Genomic DNA, 12,877 nt, shown 5'->3' with positions numbered 1-12,877 from the left:
TTGATATGTAAAAATTACTGTTCCATTATCACCTGATGGCCTTGCTAATAAATCTTGGCTTAATGAAGCATATGTATCTTTTTAGTAGAACAGAGTATAACCCAAACTAGAGGGACAGGAGCTCCAGCTTGTTTACAACAGGACCTTCAGAAAGCCCACTGCATAATTGCGTGCCCATAAATACTAACGCTGTAATTTTCTTGGATCAAAGATCATTTTCAAAAAGTAAGCACATGCACATCTATACTCGTGGAAGCTCCTCAAGCAGGTTCTACAAGGTCCAGTAAGTCAGTTTTGAGAGGAGGCCTTCCAACAGCTCTCTTCCACTTGAAATCTGAAGTGTGGAAAGTAGAGTATGTATGTTTTACTGGAAGAGTCAGCAATAGAAAATAGAGTACACTCGTAGCTGTAGCAAGCCAGGGTGAATTTATATCGTGAATTTTAAATCGGGCTCAGAACTGGCTTGTGTTAGCCATTGAAAAAAAATTCCATTGATTTTGGGCTTCCTGATGAGGTTTCCTGGGTGAGGCAGACCTTTGACTGAAAGCCAAGTAAAGCTTTAGATGCAGACTTCTCCATTTCCCAAAGAATGTGAAGAGGGAGAAATTGTTAACAGAATTCAGGAACAAAAATGAATATTATATTTCTACTTACTAGCAACTATCTTGGTATTAAACCCAGCTGATTTGGTTCTGTCCTTAGGGGCTGAAATTCTTCCACTTTATTCTTACTTCTTTAGACAGACTAAGAACTTGGTTACCCCCCTCTTCAGTCTTTCCCCCTTTTCTGTCTTCTATTCAAATACCTCTACAAATGTTTATAATGGAACACAGTATTCCATAGTATTAAAAAAAAACCCAACTCTGTAAGTCCATTGATCTTTTTTTCCCCTCTTGATCCTAAGATCGTTGTTATTCTGCTCAAATTATCTTTGTATTCACTTGGTACACAACACGTGCTCAATAGAGTTTGTTTCTTCCTTCTTTCTTTGCTTGGCTCTTATCTGATAATGTAGTTCTTCCTTTAGCCTTTGGTTTACAAACCATTTGCTAAATAATTGACCCTGAGAGCCTCCTTCAGAGTCGACATCATTTACTGGGAAACTTAGCCCAAACTGTGATAACTCTCATAAGGCATCTTGGAAATGAAGAGGTTTCAAAGGAAAATCAAGTCTCACTTATCAAAAATGAAGTGCTTTTGTTCTCATTTCAGATCTACTGGCAGAAGGGAAATACCAAGTTTTAGAGGTCCCAGTGAAATATTTGACAAGATATGTGAAATGTTTTTCTTTATTTGGGCTGCTTGTTTCATAATACACTTGATGTGTTTCACCAGAAAACCAAGGTCAATTCAATTGATCAAACATGATTCCAGTGACAGACACAGACACATACCCATAAAATGCTCACATTCTCCCAGTTATAATGACACCGAATCTAATTTAGAACCACAAGAGCTAGGGAATTAAGAGTTAATACTTAGTCCCCCTCCTTAATTCATCCTGTCATGCCTGAGTATCACTTCTCCTATAGCAAGCAAGATCACCCACTGTTCTGAGGCCACGAGACAGAGAATGAAATCGGCTATAACATTTTGTGTCACAACGACAGTAATTAGGGATGAGCCTGCAGAATAAGCTTGGGTGCTCTTTGTATGTGAGAGCGGGAAGCAGGACAGGAGAGGAAGAAAGGAAGACAAAATAAAAAGAGTAGGAAAGCAGGCGCATTAGCCGCAAGCGAGCTCTCCCTTGTCTTCTGTTGTGTTCATACCGAGGGCATCTCTGGGGCAGGGTGAAGGCTGCTGCTTTCATTACACACACAGGCTATTAGCAGTCTAAACTCCCAAACAAACTTGAGAGACTATATGAACCACGATGATCAACCTGATAAATGCTATGGTCTAACGCTTTTACATGCAATTGTGCGTGTGGGCAGGAAAGGCGGGGAGGGGGGTTTCTCTTCGACTCAGGGAAGTGCTCCTTAGTTTGCTTATTTTAGGAGTGGTTTGGATTACTGCTCTTTCTACAACATTGTGCGTCATATATACCCACTAAAATGAGACAATCACTCTTTTTTTTTTTTCCCCACACTTTATTTATCATGAATTACTGCTTTAATTTTTAACCTGACCCAGCAGGAAATGATGGGTTTAACCCCATGTGACTCTCGTTTGATTATGGAATTAATAAAATCTCTGTTACCAAATAGAACCCATTGTGCTACCTGAGGGCAACAACAAATTTAAGGAGGGAATCGCCCACTCTCTTCTCTGATGCCTTCTCTGTTCAGAGCAGGTAAAATCACACACCAAAAAAGAAAAAGGAAATTTACTAACTTGCCTCCTTTATTTGTTACTTTACCATAAAGAGGTCTGTTCTATTTATAAATTCATTTCTCTTCAAGGCTTTCTCATCACAGGACTAGGTTCTGCCAATAGATAACATTATTCTCAGACTGTCATTTGCCCGGAAACTCTTAATGTTCTTATTTCTTGTTTTTGTAATTTGCACAATTTTATCACACACGGAGGAATCACTATCTTGATGCTATCTGTTAAGATATACGATGAACTTCTTCCTTTTCCTGTTGAATGTACACCTCTCAAAGAGAAGAATGACATCATGAAATGAGGGTTCTGCTTGGATATATTTAGAAAATAAATACACTTGTTATTAGGACTTCTCACAATCATGATAAAAAATACCTACCTGAACCTAAAACATGTGCAGAAAGTTCGCTATTATCTTAATCCTGAATTCCATTATATTTATATCACAGATGTTCTGTGCTGACAGAACAGTCTGAGCTGTCTGGATTTGCCAACCTAGATTAATAAGTACCCATCACGAATCATTAATGATGCCGGTTCCAGTTCAGTGATCGAAATGGGTAAAAAAAATTTCATTTGATTCTTTTCCTTATGAAAGAGCCCTTGGCTTTGTGATGCGCTTCTTTCTGGAAAAAGTCCTTTTGAAAGGAAGAATACCGAAAACAGTGTAAGAAGTGCTAGAGAAGAATAGAAATTCATTTTAAAGCAGCGTACCATGTACAAATGCTGTCTTACAAATAGGATTATTTAATTTAAACCTTAGATCTGTCAAGCTCCATTACTTCAAATGGAGCCTGTCGCTTCTTGAGTTCATTATATATCGAGATTATATTACAATTTCTGTTAGGTTAAGTCAAGGCTGAGATACAAGGCGGTTAAAGAAATAATTACACAGCAGCGTCAGTAAATAGAGCAAAGTCACTGCAGTGTTCCGAAAGGCAAAAAAGTCATCTTGCTAAATGAGGATCCAAGCTGTCCTGTACCAAGACTGTTCCTAATAAATAAAAGGCCTCTGGGAAAAGTGCTGAGCGTATGCTGGATCTATTTTCAGCTTGCATCAGCAGCTGCTGCCCCTGGGATCACATCTTTACGCGTACTCTACACCATATGTAATCACTCCAGTGCTGCAACCAGTAAGATAATGAAAGAGCATGGCATAAATCTATACTTGAGTGGAATGCTAAATGAGGAAAATAATACAAAAAGGGGGGAAATAAACCGCATTTTCAAGTCATTAGGAAGAAAGACTTTGACATATGAAGTGTTGCAACCATTAATAGCACTTATCATATAGAGTGGAGACAAAGAGACAAATTAATCAAACTGACAGAACTGGGACATTTTATGCTAATGCAGGCTCCCGGGTTTTAGTCTGTATTCCTCTGTGTCTGGAAAACTGATACCATTACAGGGCAGGAAATTGCATGAATAACATGCAACAGATCATAAAAATTCACACACCAACTGCAGAAACCCTGCCAAGAGCTCTGTAAAAACAAGGATGGAGAGACCTCAACAGAGAAACTACCAGCAAGTAATGCATGCAAGTAAGTCCAGGAGTATTTCCCATTCATGCACCGTAATTAACCATAGGCTTCTCACTCTTGTGAGAAGTGTAGTGGCAAACCCGAAGCCTAGGGAGTGGACGCTGAGGCCAGCCAAAGAAGGCTGCCCAGGCCCTCGTTCAAGGTCGCTGGCCATCAGTTGGGGCGAGGGCCATGTGGAAATGTACTGGCTGGATTGTGTTAGCATAAAAAAAATGCAAAATAAACATAAAAACATTAAGAATTTAAAAGGGAGGAGGGAGAGGAAAAATTGATAATGCAAAGAAAAAATAAAGGACCATTTCCATGTATGTTTGTATAAGTGGCAGAAATAAAGAGAACCAAATACTCAAAGGGCTTTCTAAAAAAAAAAAATTTAAGTATTTTATTTATTTATTTGACAGAGAGAGATCACAAGTAGGCAGAGAGGCAGGCAGAGAGAGAAGAGGGAGCAGGCCCCCTGCTGAGCAGAGAGCCTAATGTGGGGCTCGATCCCAGGACCCTGGGATCATGACCTGAGCTGAAGGCAGAGGCTTTAACCCATTGAGCCACCCAGGCTCCCCCTGAAAGGGCTTTTATGAAACACATGCTGCCCCTGACTTACAAAACAGCCCCCACTTTGTGAATAAGCTGTGCTTAAAAGTGAATGGCAGACAAGTCCTCAGGAAGGCTCGCCCTTTGTTCTCCAGTTGTGAACACCCGTGGTGGTTGCTGGAGTCGATCCCACTGGCTCCTTAAAACTCATCCATAGAGATTTCTATCCCTCCATAGAGGAAGCTCATGCATCCCTGAGACTGGGAGAAGATGGGCTCCTTAGCTGGAACTCCAAAAATATTTTCCCATAAAAAATACAAAATGAATAGAACTTAGGTTTGCCTGAAAAAAAGGACCCCAGAACTAGAATCCTGTGAAATCCTTTTTGTTGGCCTCCAGACTCCGTTACATTCCTCCCTCTCTTTCCCATCTAATACATGCCACACATTTTTCTGCCTCCAGAACTTTGCTAAAGGATGCCCTTCATTTATTTGACAAACATTAACCAACTGGCTATCATGCTGGCATTGTTCTAGATGGTCGATTTGCAGACTGAAAATATCACCTCCACCACATAGAAATCTGACTCAAGGATCTTACTGTCTAGATGAGGGGACAGACAAGCAATGATTCAATTACCATACAATCCCATAGGTGCTGTGACAGAAATACAGAGAAGGTGCTACAGGCATATAATGGGGGAGGGGAGGACACTGGCCCTAGGTGGCCTTTTCCCAACCCTGGACATCCCACCTGTACCTCCTCTCCTCCATGATGTCCTCTCTCTTAGAATGATCTTCTGTTCCCTTGTACTTTCATAGCCCTTCACTTATTCCTAAAGGATTTCTTTCTTTCTCTCTTTGCATGATGATAAATATCTGGTCATTGAATAAGTTTTTTTTTTTTTTTTTTTTTTTTTAGAGAGATCACAGTAGGAGAGAGGAAGGGAAGAGATCACAGAGAGAGGAAAGGAAGCAGGCCCCCTGCTGAGCAGAGAGCCCGATGTGGGACTCGATCCCAGGACCCTGAGATCATGACCTGAGCCGAAGGCAGTGGCTTTACCCACTGAGCCACCCAGGCGCCCCGGTCATTGAATAAGTTTTAAAAAATGAAAGGTGATACAGATATAAGATTTGGGAGCAGATTTAGGAAAGTAATCATGATTTATAACCTATTTATAGAAAAAAACACACTTTAAATTCAAACAACTAATTTTTTTTTTAAGATTTTATTTATTTATTTGAGAGAGAGAGAGAGAGAGAGAGAGAGTGTGCATGCACAAGCAGGGAGAGGGAGAAGCAGACTCCCCACTGAACAGGGAGCCTGATGTGGGGCTCGATCCCAGGACCCCGAGATCACAACCTAAGTCAAAGGCAGACACTTAACAGACTGTGGCACCCAGGCACCCTCAAACAACTAATTTCTTAAGAAACTCTGGGAATGCAATTTATCCAGACTGCCCATCCTAGCTTTCTTTCCTCAGACAATGGACCACCAAAAATACAACCTGCATGCATGAGACAATGGAAATGTTTCAAGTAGTGCAAATGTGAAACAAAGACTCTTTTTACAGTCATATAACTTGCATATTAAAAAAAGAATCTGAGTGTTTCAGGGGAGGACTCCCACTGACTCCCAGCTTTAGTAAAATGAAAAGTGAAAAGTGCACCTGGTCTTCTGAATGAACATGGGCTTATATCTGGTTGTATGCAGGACTTTTATATACAACTTCTTCATAAAGACCCTAATTGATGGATTATTATGAATATAATCATCTGATTAGTCTGCTCCCAGTGGTGGGTCTGGGAACACAGCTAGACTACAGGGGCTAATCCTTACTACCATGGTTTCAAGTCTGATCAGCAACCCTCTGGAGGGAAAAGAAGGGCCAGGTGTGATTTTCTCTGCTGCTTTTCAGCCCTGAGGACACATGCCTGTGAACCCAGGTCTTGGGTAGTGTGATCACCTAACTATGCGTTTGTGGAACCCTACTGGCTTCCATTAGAAGGTCTTAAGTCTTGAGCTTGTTCTGCTGCTTTATCTTTTATGTTAAGTCTGCATAACTTATATTTCTGAATATAACAGGATTTTAAAATACATTATTTTCAATGGTTATGTCTTGTATAATTTCACTATACTTACCACTTTACCCTTTTACCAATGCAATCAGTTGTCATACTATTGACGAGCCAGCAATGAACTAGTCTCACCATAAGGAGGGCTGAATTTTCAGTATTTTTACCAATCACTGGGGTTAGGGTGGCCTTATTTTTCCACATACTAGCCATAAAGAGACATTTGAATTAGAATAAAAGTTTAAAGGTGGCAAATGGTGTACATTTTGGTGAGGCTTAATTAGATGTCAATATTTTGGAAAGAAAATATTTGGAAAGAAAAAAGAAGAAAAGATAGACCCCCAAATATAAGAATTAAATAATTATTTAATCTTGTGTATGATGAAAACCAATAGGATCTCTAGAGATTCCTGTCTTTGAATCTGGTTAGAAAGAGAATATGTTGTCAGTGGGGGAGAATGGCAAAACCTGAAAACTGACTCATGTTCCCTGAACTGATTAGCAATTATTTGGATTGTGCACAGGTATGGTCCTTTATTTTAATAAGAATGTTCAACTCTGGAAAAAAAAATGACAAAAGACCAGAAAAGTGGTCATGATTATGAAAAAGAAATGGGATTTATGCACTACGAGAAAGTAATTCTAGTGGCAACTGAATAACTATCTTCAACAGGAATCTCCTTACAATGCTGGATTTGGGGAACAGAATGCGATTATGACATACAGGCCAAGTTTTGAAACTTTCTGGAAGTAGTGGTTACCTACATGGAACACCTAAGCCGGTGTGATGTTATTTGACAGGGTTACACAGAGCTCTGTCTGTGGATGGTCCGTACATGTGGAGTGATGACTAGCTCTTTGCTACCATCATGGAGAGTAAGAAAGGGAAGGGAAAGTAAGAAAGGGAAATGAGGCGTGAGGGAGGTAAACTGGTGGTCCTGGGAGATTCGGGTTGCTGGAGAGGTTTCTCCTTTCCTTTTCCCTTCCCTTCCTTCCTAGATTTTATTTATTTGAGAGAGAGTGAGCACGAGTTGGGAGGGGCGGGGCAGAGGGAGAGGGAGAAACAGACTCCCCCTGAGCAAGGAGCCCGATGTGGGACTGGATTGCAGGACCTTGAGATCATGACCTGAGCTGAAGGCAGATGCTGAACCGACTGAGCCACCCAGGCGCCCAGAGGCATTTCCTAATAGATGGCTACAGGTACTGCGGAAGTTGTGAGTTTGAAGAAAGAGAAGAAAAGGGCCGAACATTTAATGCTAAGACAAGGGGGGTCTGAGGCAGGTGATGGAAGCACAGAGCAGAGGAGGTAAGATAAGGGTATGAAGGGGAGCAGTGACAAGTGGGAGGTGGTCCCAGGCAGATGGGGAAGGGGTCGCAGCCACTGAATCTAAAAGGGCAGGGAGATGGTGGAAAGACAAAGAAATTCCTGGCAACAAGCACTACTGAGTCATAATAAGCTATTGGAAGGAGGTTGTGGGATCAGCTTTTCCAGAATTTTTTTTTTAATGTTAAGAGAAATAAAAGTCTTTTTTGGGATTGTTTAGATTTTGTTTTGGATATAGGTAGCTGGAATTTGAGGACTTCTTATTTTTCATTTTCTAGAAGGCACGTATCAGCATTATATTTTAATATAACTGTGTCTCTCCGACATACATTTAGATATAACTCCAGTCTGTGTGAATTAAAATAAACCTCTGAATGGAACTTTATGGATTATGAACCATGAATTTTCCTATTATTATATCATTTCTTCCTCCCAACAGCTTGGTAAGTGAAGTGTTTATGATTCCTTTTCTCATTTTCTATGAAACTGTGGTTTGGAGAGCTTAAACAACTTGCCCAAGGTCATGGGGCTTAAGTTCCTGAGCCCCTCACTCCAGATCACGTGTAGACCTCCCTGTATTTCTACAGCCATGTAACCAAGCCACTCTAACACATTTTCTTTTTATCATTCCTCATAAAAGACATTTTTTCATGCTGATCATTACCCTCACATATTTCAAGAAGAGGCTGGGTGCTATCAATTTCTACAATAGCCAGAAACAAAAACCAAGAAGTTAGGGACCGAAAGAACAGACCTTGGGCTTGGGTTTTCCCACCACATGGCTGACTTTCATCTATCCCCTTGCCTTGATTTTATTCTACTTGCACAAGCTGAGAGCTTCCGTTTAAACATTTGGGAAATGTTCTAAATGTGTGTGGGAAATCTCCAACCTCCTCTTTTGTGTGGGGGCCAAAATTCTCCATAAAGGAGCATATTGATTCGAACAGGACATAATTTTTGCCTCTGCTTCATAAGGTTTCTTTTTATTCTTTCACTTAACAAATATTTATTAAGTACCTACTATGTGACAGACAATACAAGCTCTAGGGACAGAATGGCAAACAAGTCAGGCGAGATAGCTGGCCCTTGTACTCAAGGCCTGCACTAGGGTGGTTAGTCCAACATGATGGTCACTAACCACGTGTGGCTATTTACATTACAATTAATTAAAATTAAATACGATTAGAAAATTCACACTGATTAGTCACACTAGCCACATTGCAAATGCTCAGTAGTCACATGTGGCTAGTGGCTATCATATTGGACCATGTAGGAAAACATTTTTATCATCATAGAAAATGTTACTGAATAGCACTGATCAAGAAGAAATAGATAATCAACAATTTCGTCAATGACGTCTGCTTGAAAATCATGATACAATTTTAAGACTTTTCTGTTACTCTTCAGTCTTTAAAAGGCATCTGTATCTTTCTTTTCAAACAAACATAACTTCCTTCATGGCCTTCTTACTTTTTGCTTAGACCACTGTAACAACCTGGCCATTGTCTCTTTCTCCCTGATTCTTCCTTTGTATTGTTGCCTGGCTAATCTTCTCAGTGACAATCACTTTATTTCCCCGCTTCCTGCAGCATTAAAAAACAGGCCCCTTTCACATTGGCATTCAAGGCTCTTCAGAATTGGGCTCAACTGACTTGTCCTGGCTCATCTCATGCCATATATCCCCTCTGTCTCCTACAATTTTAGCAACAGAAGTTGGGGTTATTGTTATCAAACCCATTGCCCTCCATAACCATTCTTTGGAAGAACTTTTTTTTTTTTTTAAAGATTTTATTTATTTATTTGACAGACAGAGATCACAAGTAGGCAGAGAGGCAGGCAGAGAGAGAGGAGGAAGCAGGCTCCCTGCTGAGCAGAGAGCCTGAGGCGGGGCTTGATCCCAGGACCCTGGCATCATGACCTGAGCTGAAGGCAGAGGCTTTAACCCACTGAGCCATCCAGGCACCCCTGGAAGAACATTTAAATTATAAGGATACCCACAAGAGCAAACAAGTAGGTCTTCTCTGGAACTTCACTGAGCTGAAACAGGAGAAGGAAAGGAGTGGGGAGAGGTATGTGGTTACAGAAAACTGATAGAGAGGTGCAAATCGTCTTAGCTAGTCCTGAAGAAATTCTGCAACATGACAGTTGTCAGGTAGAGCAGTATGCTCTAACCTCGCCATTAGGAGGGCTACAGACAGGAGAGGAGGTGGTATAGATACTTAGGGACCCAAGCAGGAGAGCTAGGGTGTTTTGGAAATAATACATAAATCAGATAACCAAGAATGTTGATGGAAAGAAACACACACAAGAAGTGTTTTCATCTAAATGTACTTAATGCAAAAGCCTACTCCCATATTTTATACAAAACTTATGAAAATAGGCATGACCCTGTGTTCCCAGTAAGATGCCATTGTGGCTTCCTTTGGGTAGATATTGTACAAGACAGATTTTTGTCTTGTGGACAAGGAAGAGTGCTTGCACTTGTGCAAGGAAAAGTGCTGAATTATGAAGTCTTTCCTAAACTACAGAGACTTGGGACCCGCGGTCACAATTTTTAGTATTTTCTTTAATGCAACTCACTTTCTTCCTTAAATAAATTTAGCTCAGAAAGAAATCTATCCTAAGCAAGACTATCCGTGAAATCTCAGGTTATGCTTTTTCTAATACATATTAAAAGAAACACAATGATTTTGAAAAAAGTTCTTCATACGTCACTTGAGATCATCTCACTTCCATGTTGTGCTACACATACCCGTATTGTGAGAAAACACTGGGATTAGGAGACTGAACTATTATTCTGGCTAAGTGTTGACGTCGAAGACATTTGAACAGGGCCTTTCCTGTTTTCTAGTCTGAAACATGGGGACAGGACTGTGCGTTAGTCCCCGCTGGGGGTAGGAGGCGTGGAGTGAAGTAGCCAAAGGTGGTAAAGTGTTGGTAGGCATGAAGGGTTTATCCTTGATCAGGGTAAACCTTGATCAGGTTTATCCTTGATTTACGAGGAGCTCAGAACTTTCCAAATGTCTACTGTACTTATCCGTCCTTCGTAGGGAAGTAAACAATGGAGAGGGCCAGCCGGCAGTCTCATTGGCAGCAGTGGGCTCCTGGAAGACGTTGATTGGGGTACAGGCTTGTGCATGGCCTCAGGGGGTCCTGTTGGCATCTTCTAATCTCTGTGCTGCCAGGCTACCTCCTCTGTGTCTAGTCCAGAACTCCAGCAGCTCAGCAAGGGTGGGAATGGGAAAATGCTCAACGTCAACGATGCATAGACATTGGAACTCCTCGACTGTGTTCCTGCTAATGGCACAGGGCTGCCTCTAGGGCCGCCACATGAGATCATCAGAATCGACTCTACAGGGATGCAGCTGGGCGGCGCCTCTACAGCTCTTGTCAGAGGCTTATTTTTCTTGCAAAAAAAAAAGGGGGGGGGAGGAAACCTGGCTCCCCAAATGAAGGGGGCTTTATGTAACTCTTCTGCCATTTTTCTCTCACCTCTAGAGCGTAGCCGAGCTCTTAGAAACCCGGTGTTAAAACACTTCAGCAAGAAGCCAGGCAATTGAAAGCCCCCTCTAACAGCTGTTAATGGCTGTCGATGAGCAGGCAGACACAGGGCGGGAAGGAAGGGAGCCAAAAATAACACTACAGCAGTATTTTCCAGGATTCAGTCATTCCTGGTGCTGGAGAGAGGGAGCTTGAGGGACTGAAGTGCAGCTCTATGAAAACAGGGACATTGCTGGAGGGACAGAGTCCATGGGCTGTTGCCTGTAGAACCCAGTCCTCGTATGGCAGGACCTGGAAAGGCTTTCTCAGGACCCTGGTATCTGAGAAAGACTAAAACGGGGAAATAGAAAGAGAAGGTAAGGAAGACTGATGTTGGAGGTGACCTGAACTCAGCATCACTGGGGGAGTTTCTGAGGCAGCTCTTTCTGTGTGTGTGTGTGTGTGTGTGTATGTTTTACATGGTACTTCTTCATGAACCTGTGTGTCATCCTCGCACCTGGGCCATGCTAACCCTGTCTGTATCCTTCTAGTTGTAGTGTATGTGCTGCCCAAGTGAGCACTTCTTGGTGTGTGTTTTTATTTTTATTTATTTATTTTTAAAAAATTTATTTGTTTATTTATTTGACAGAGAGAGAGAGAGAGAGATCACAAGTAGGCAGAGGCAGGCAGAAAGAGAGGGGGAAACAGGCTCCCCACTGAGCAGAGAGCCCGATGTGAGGCTTGATCCCAGGACCCTGAGACCATGACCTGAGCAGAAGGCAGAGGCTTCAACCCACTGAGCCACCCAGGTGCCCCTGGTGTGTGTGTGTGTGTGTTTTAAATAATTTTTTATTTTTTATAAACATATAATATATTTTTAACCCCCGGGGTACAGGTATGTGAATCGCCAGTTTTACACACTTCACAGCATTCCTGGTGTGTGTTTTTATAAATATTATTATTTATTATTTTTTTAAAGATTTTATTTATTTATTTGACAGACAGAGATCACAAGTAGGCAGAGAGGCAGGCATAGAGAGAGAGAGGAGGAGGAAGCAGACTCTCTGCTCTGCAGAGCAGAGAGCCCAATGCGGGACTCGATCCCAGGACCCTGAGATCATGACCTGAGCCGCAGGCAGAGGCTTTAACCCACTGAGCCACCCCGGCGCTCCTGGTGTGTGTTTTTAATCTGAGTTTCATTCTGTGGGATTTATAAACCCATCCCATGATCAAGGAACCATTTTAAACCTATTTCCCCTTAGAAGCCCTGCTCTCGACTCCTAGCCTGGATGGGGTTGCCTCCCCACTACCTTCCTACTGCACACACCCTCTCTTTCATAGAGATTTGGGGCACTGTGGGCATCAGGAACTCAAGAGTTTTTGTTTTTCTAATATCCTGCCTCCTTTTCTGTTTTTTTTTTTTTTTTAATTTTATTTATTTAATTGACAGAGAGAGAGACACATCAAGAGAGGGAACACAAGTAGGGGGAGTGGGAGTGGGAGAAGCAGGCTTCCCGCCGAGCAGGGAGCCCGACACGGGGCTGGATCCCAGGACCTTGGGATCATGACCTGAGCCAAAGGCAGATGCTTAA

The 12,877-nt window shown here is 41.8% G+C and overlaps 1 protein-coding gene and 1 non-coding gene across 2 annotated transcripts in view; both read right to left on the bottom strand.

Annotated features, from left to right (window-relative positions):
• The window catches only part of BACH2 (BTB domain and CNC homolog 2), a 148,398-nt gene that overhangs the window by 41,875 nt on the left and 93,646 nt on the right, over positions 1-12,877 (bottom strand).
• Positions 11,760-11,866, bottom strand: LOC123390945. Its single transcript, XR_006605540.1, has one exon. It is a non-coding gene; the product is annotated as a U6 spliceosomal RNA (small nuclear RNA).

The sequence above is a fragment of the Mustela putorius genome, unplaced genomic scaffold (assembly GCF_011764305.1).
Source record: "Mustela putorius furo isolate JIRA1106 unplaced genomic scaffold, ASM1176430v1.1 tig00000166_pilon_pilon_pilon, whole genome shotgun sequence".
NCBI classification, from domain to species: domain Eukaryota; kingdom Metazoa; phylum Chordata; class Mammalia; order Carnivora; family Mustelidae; genus Mustela; species Mustela putorius.
Note: the sequence above shows the minus strand (reverse complement) of the source record. Positions and strands in the feature narration are given on the sequence as shown.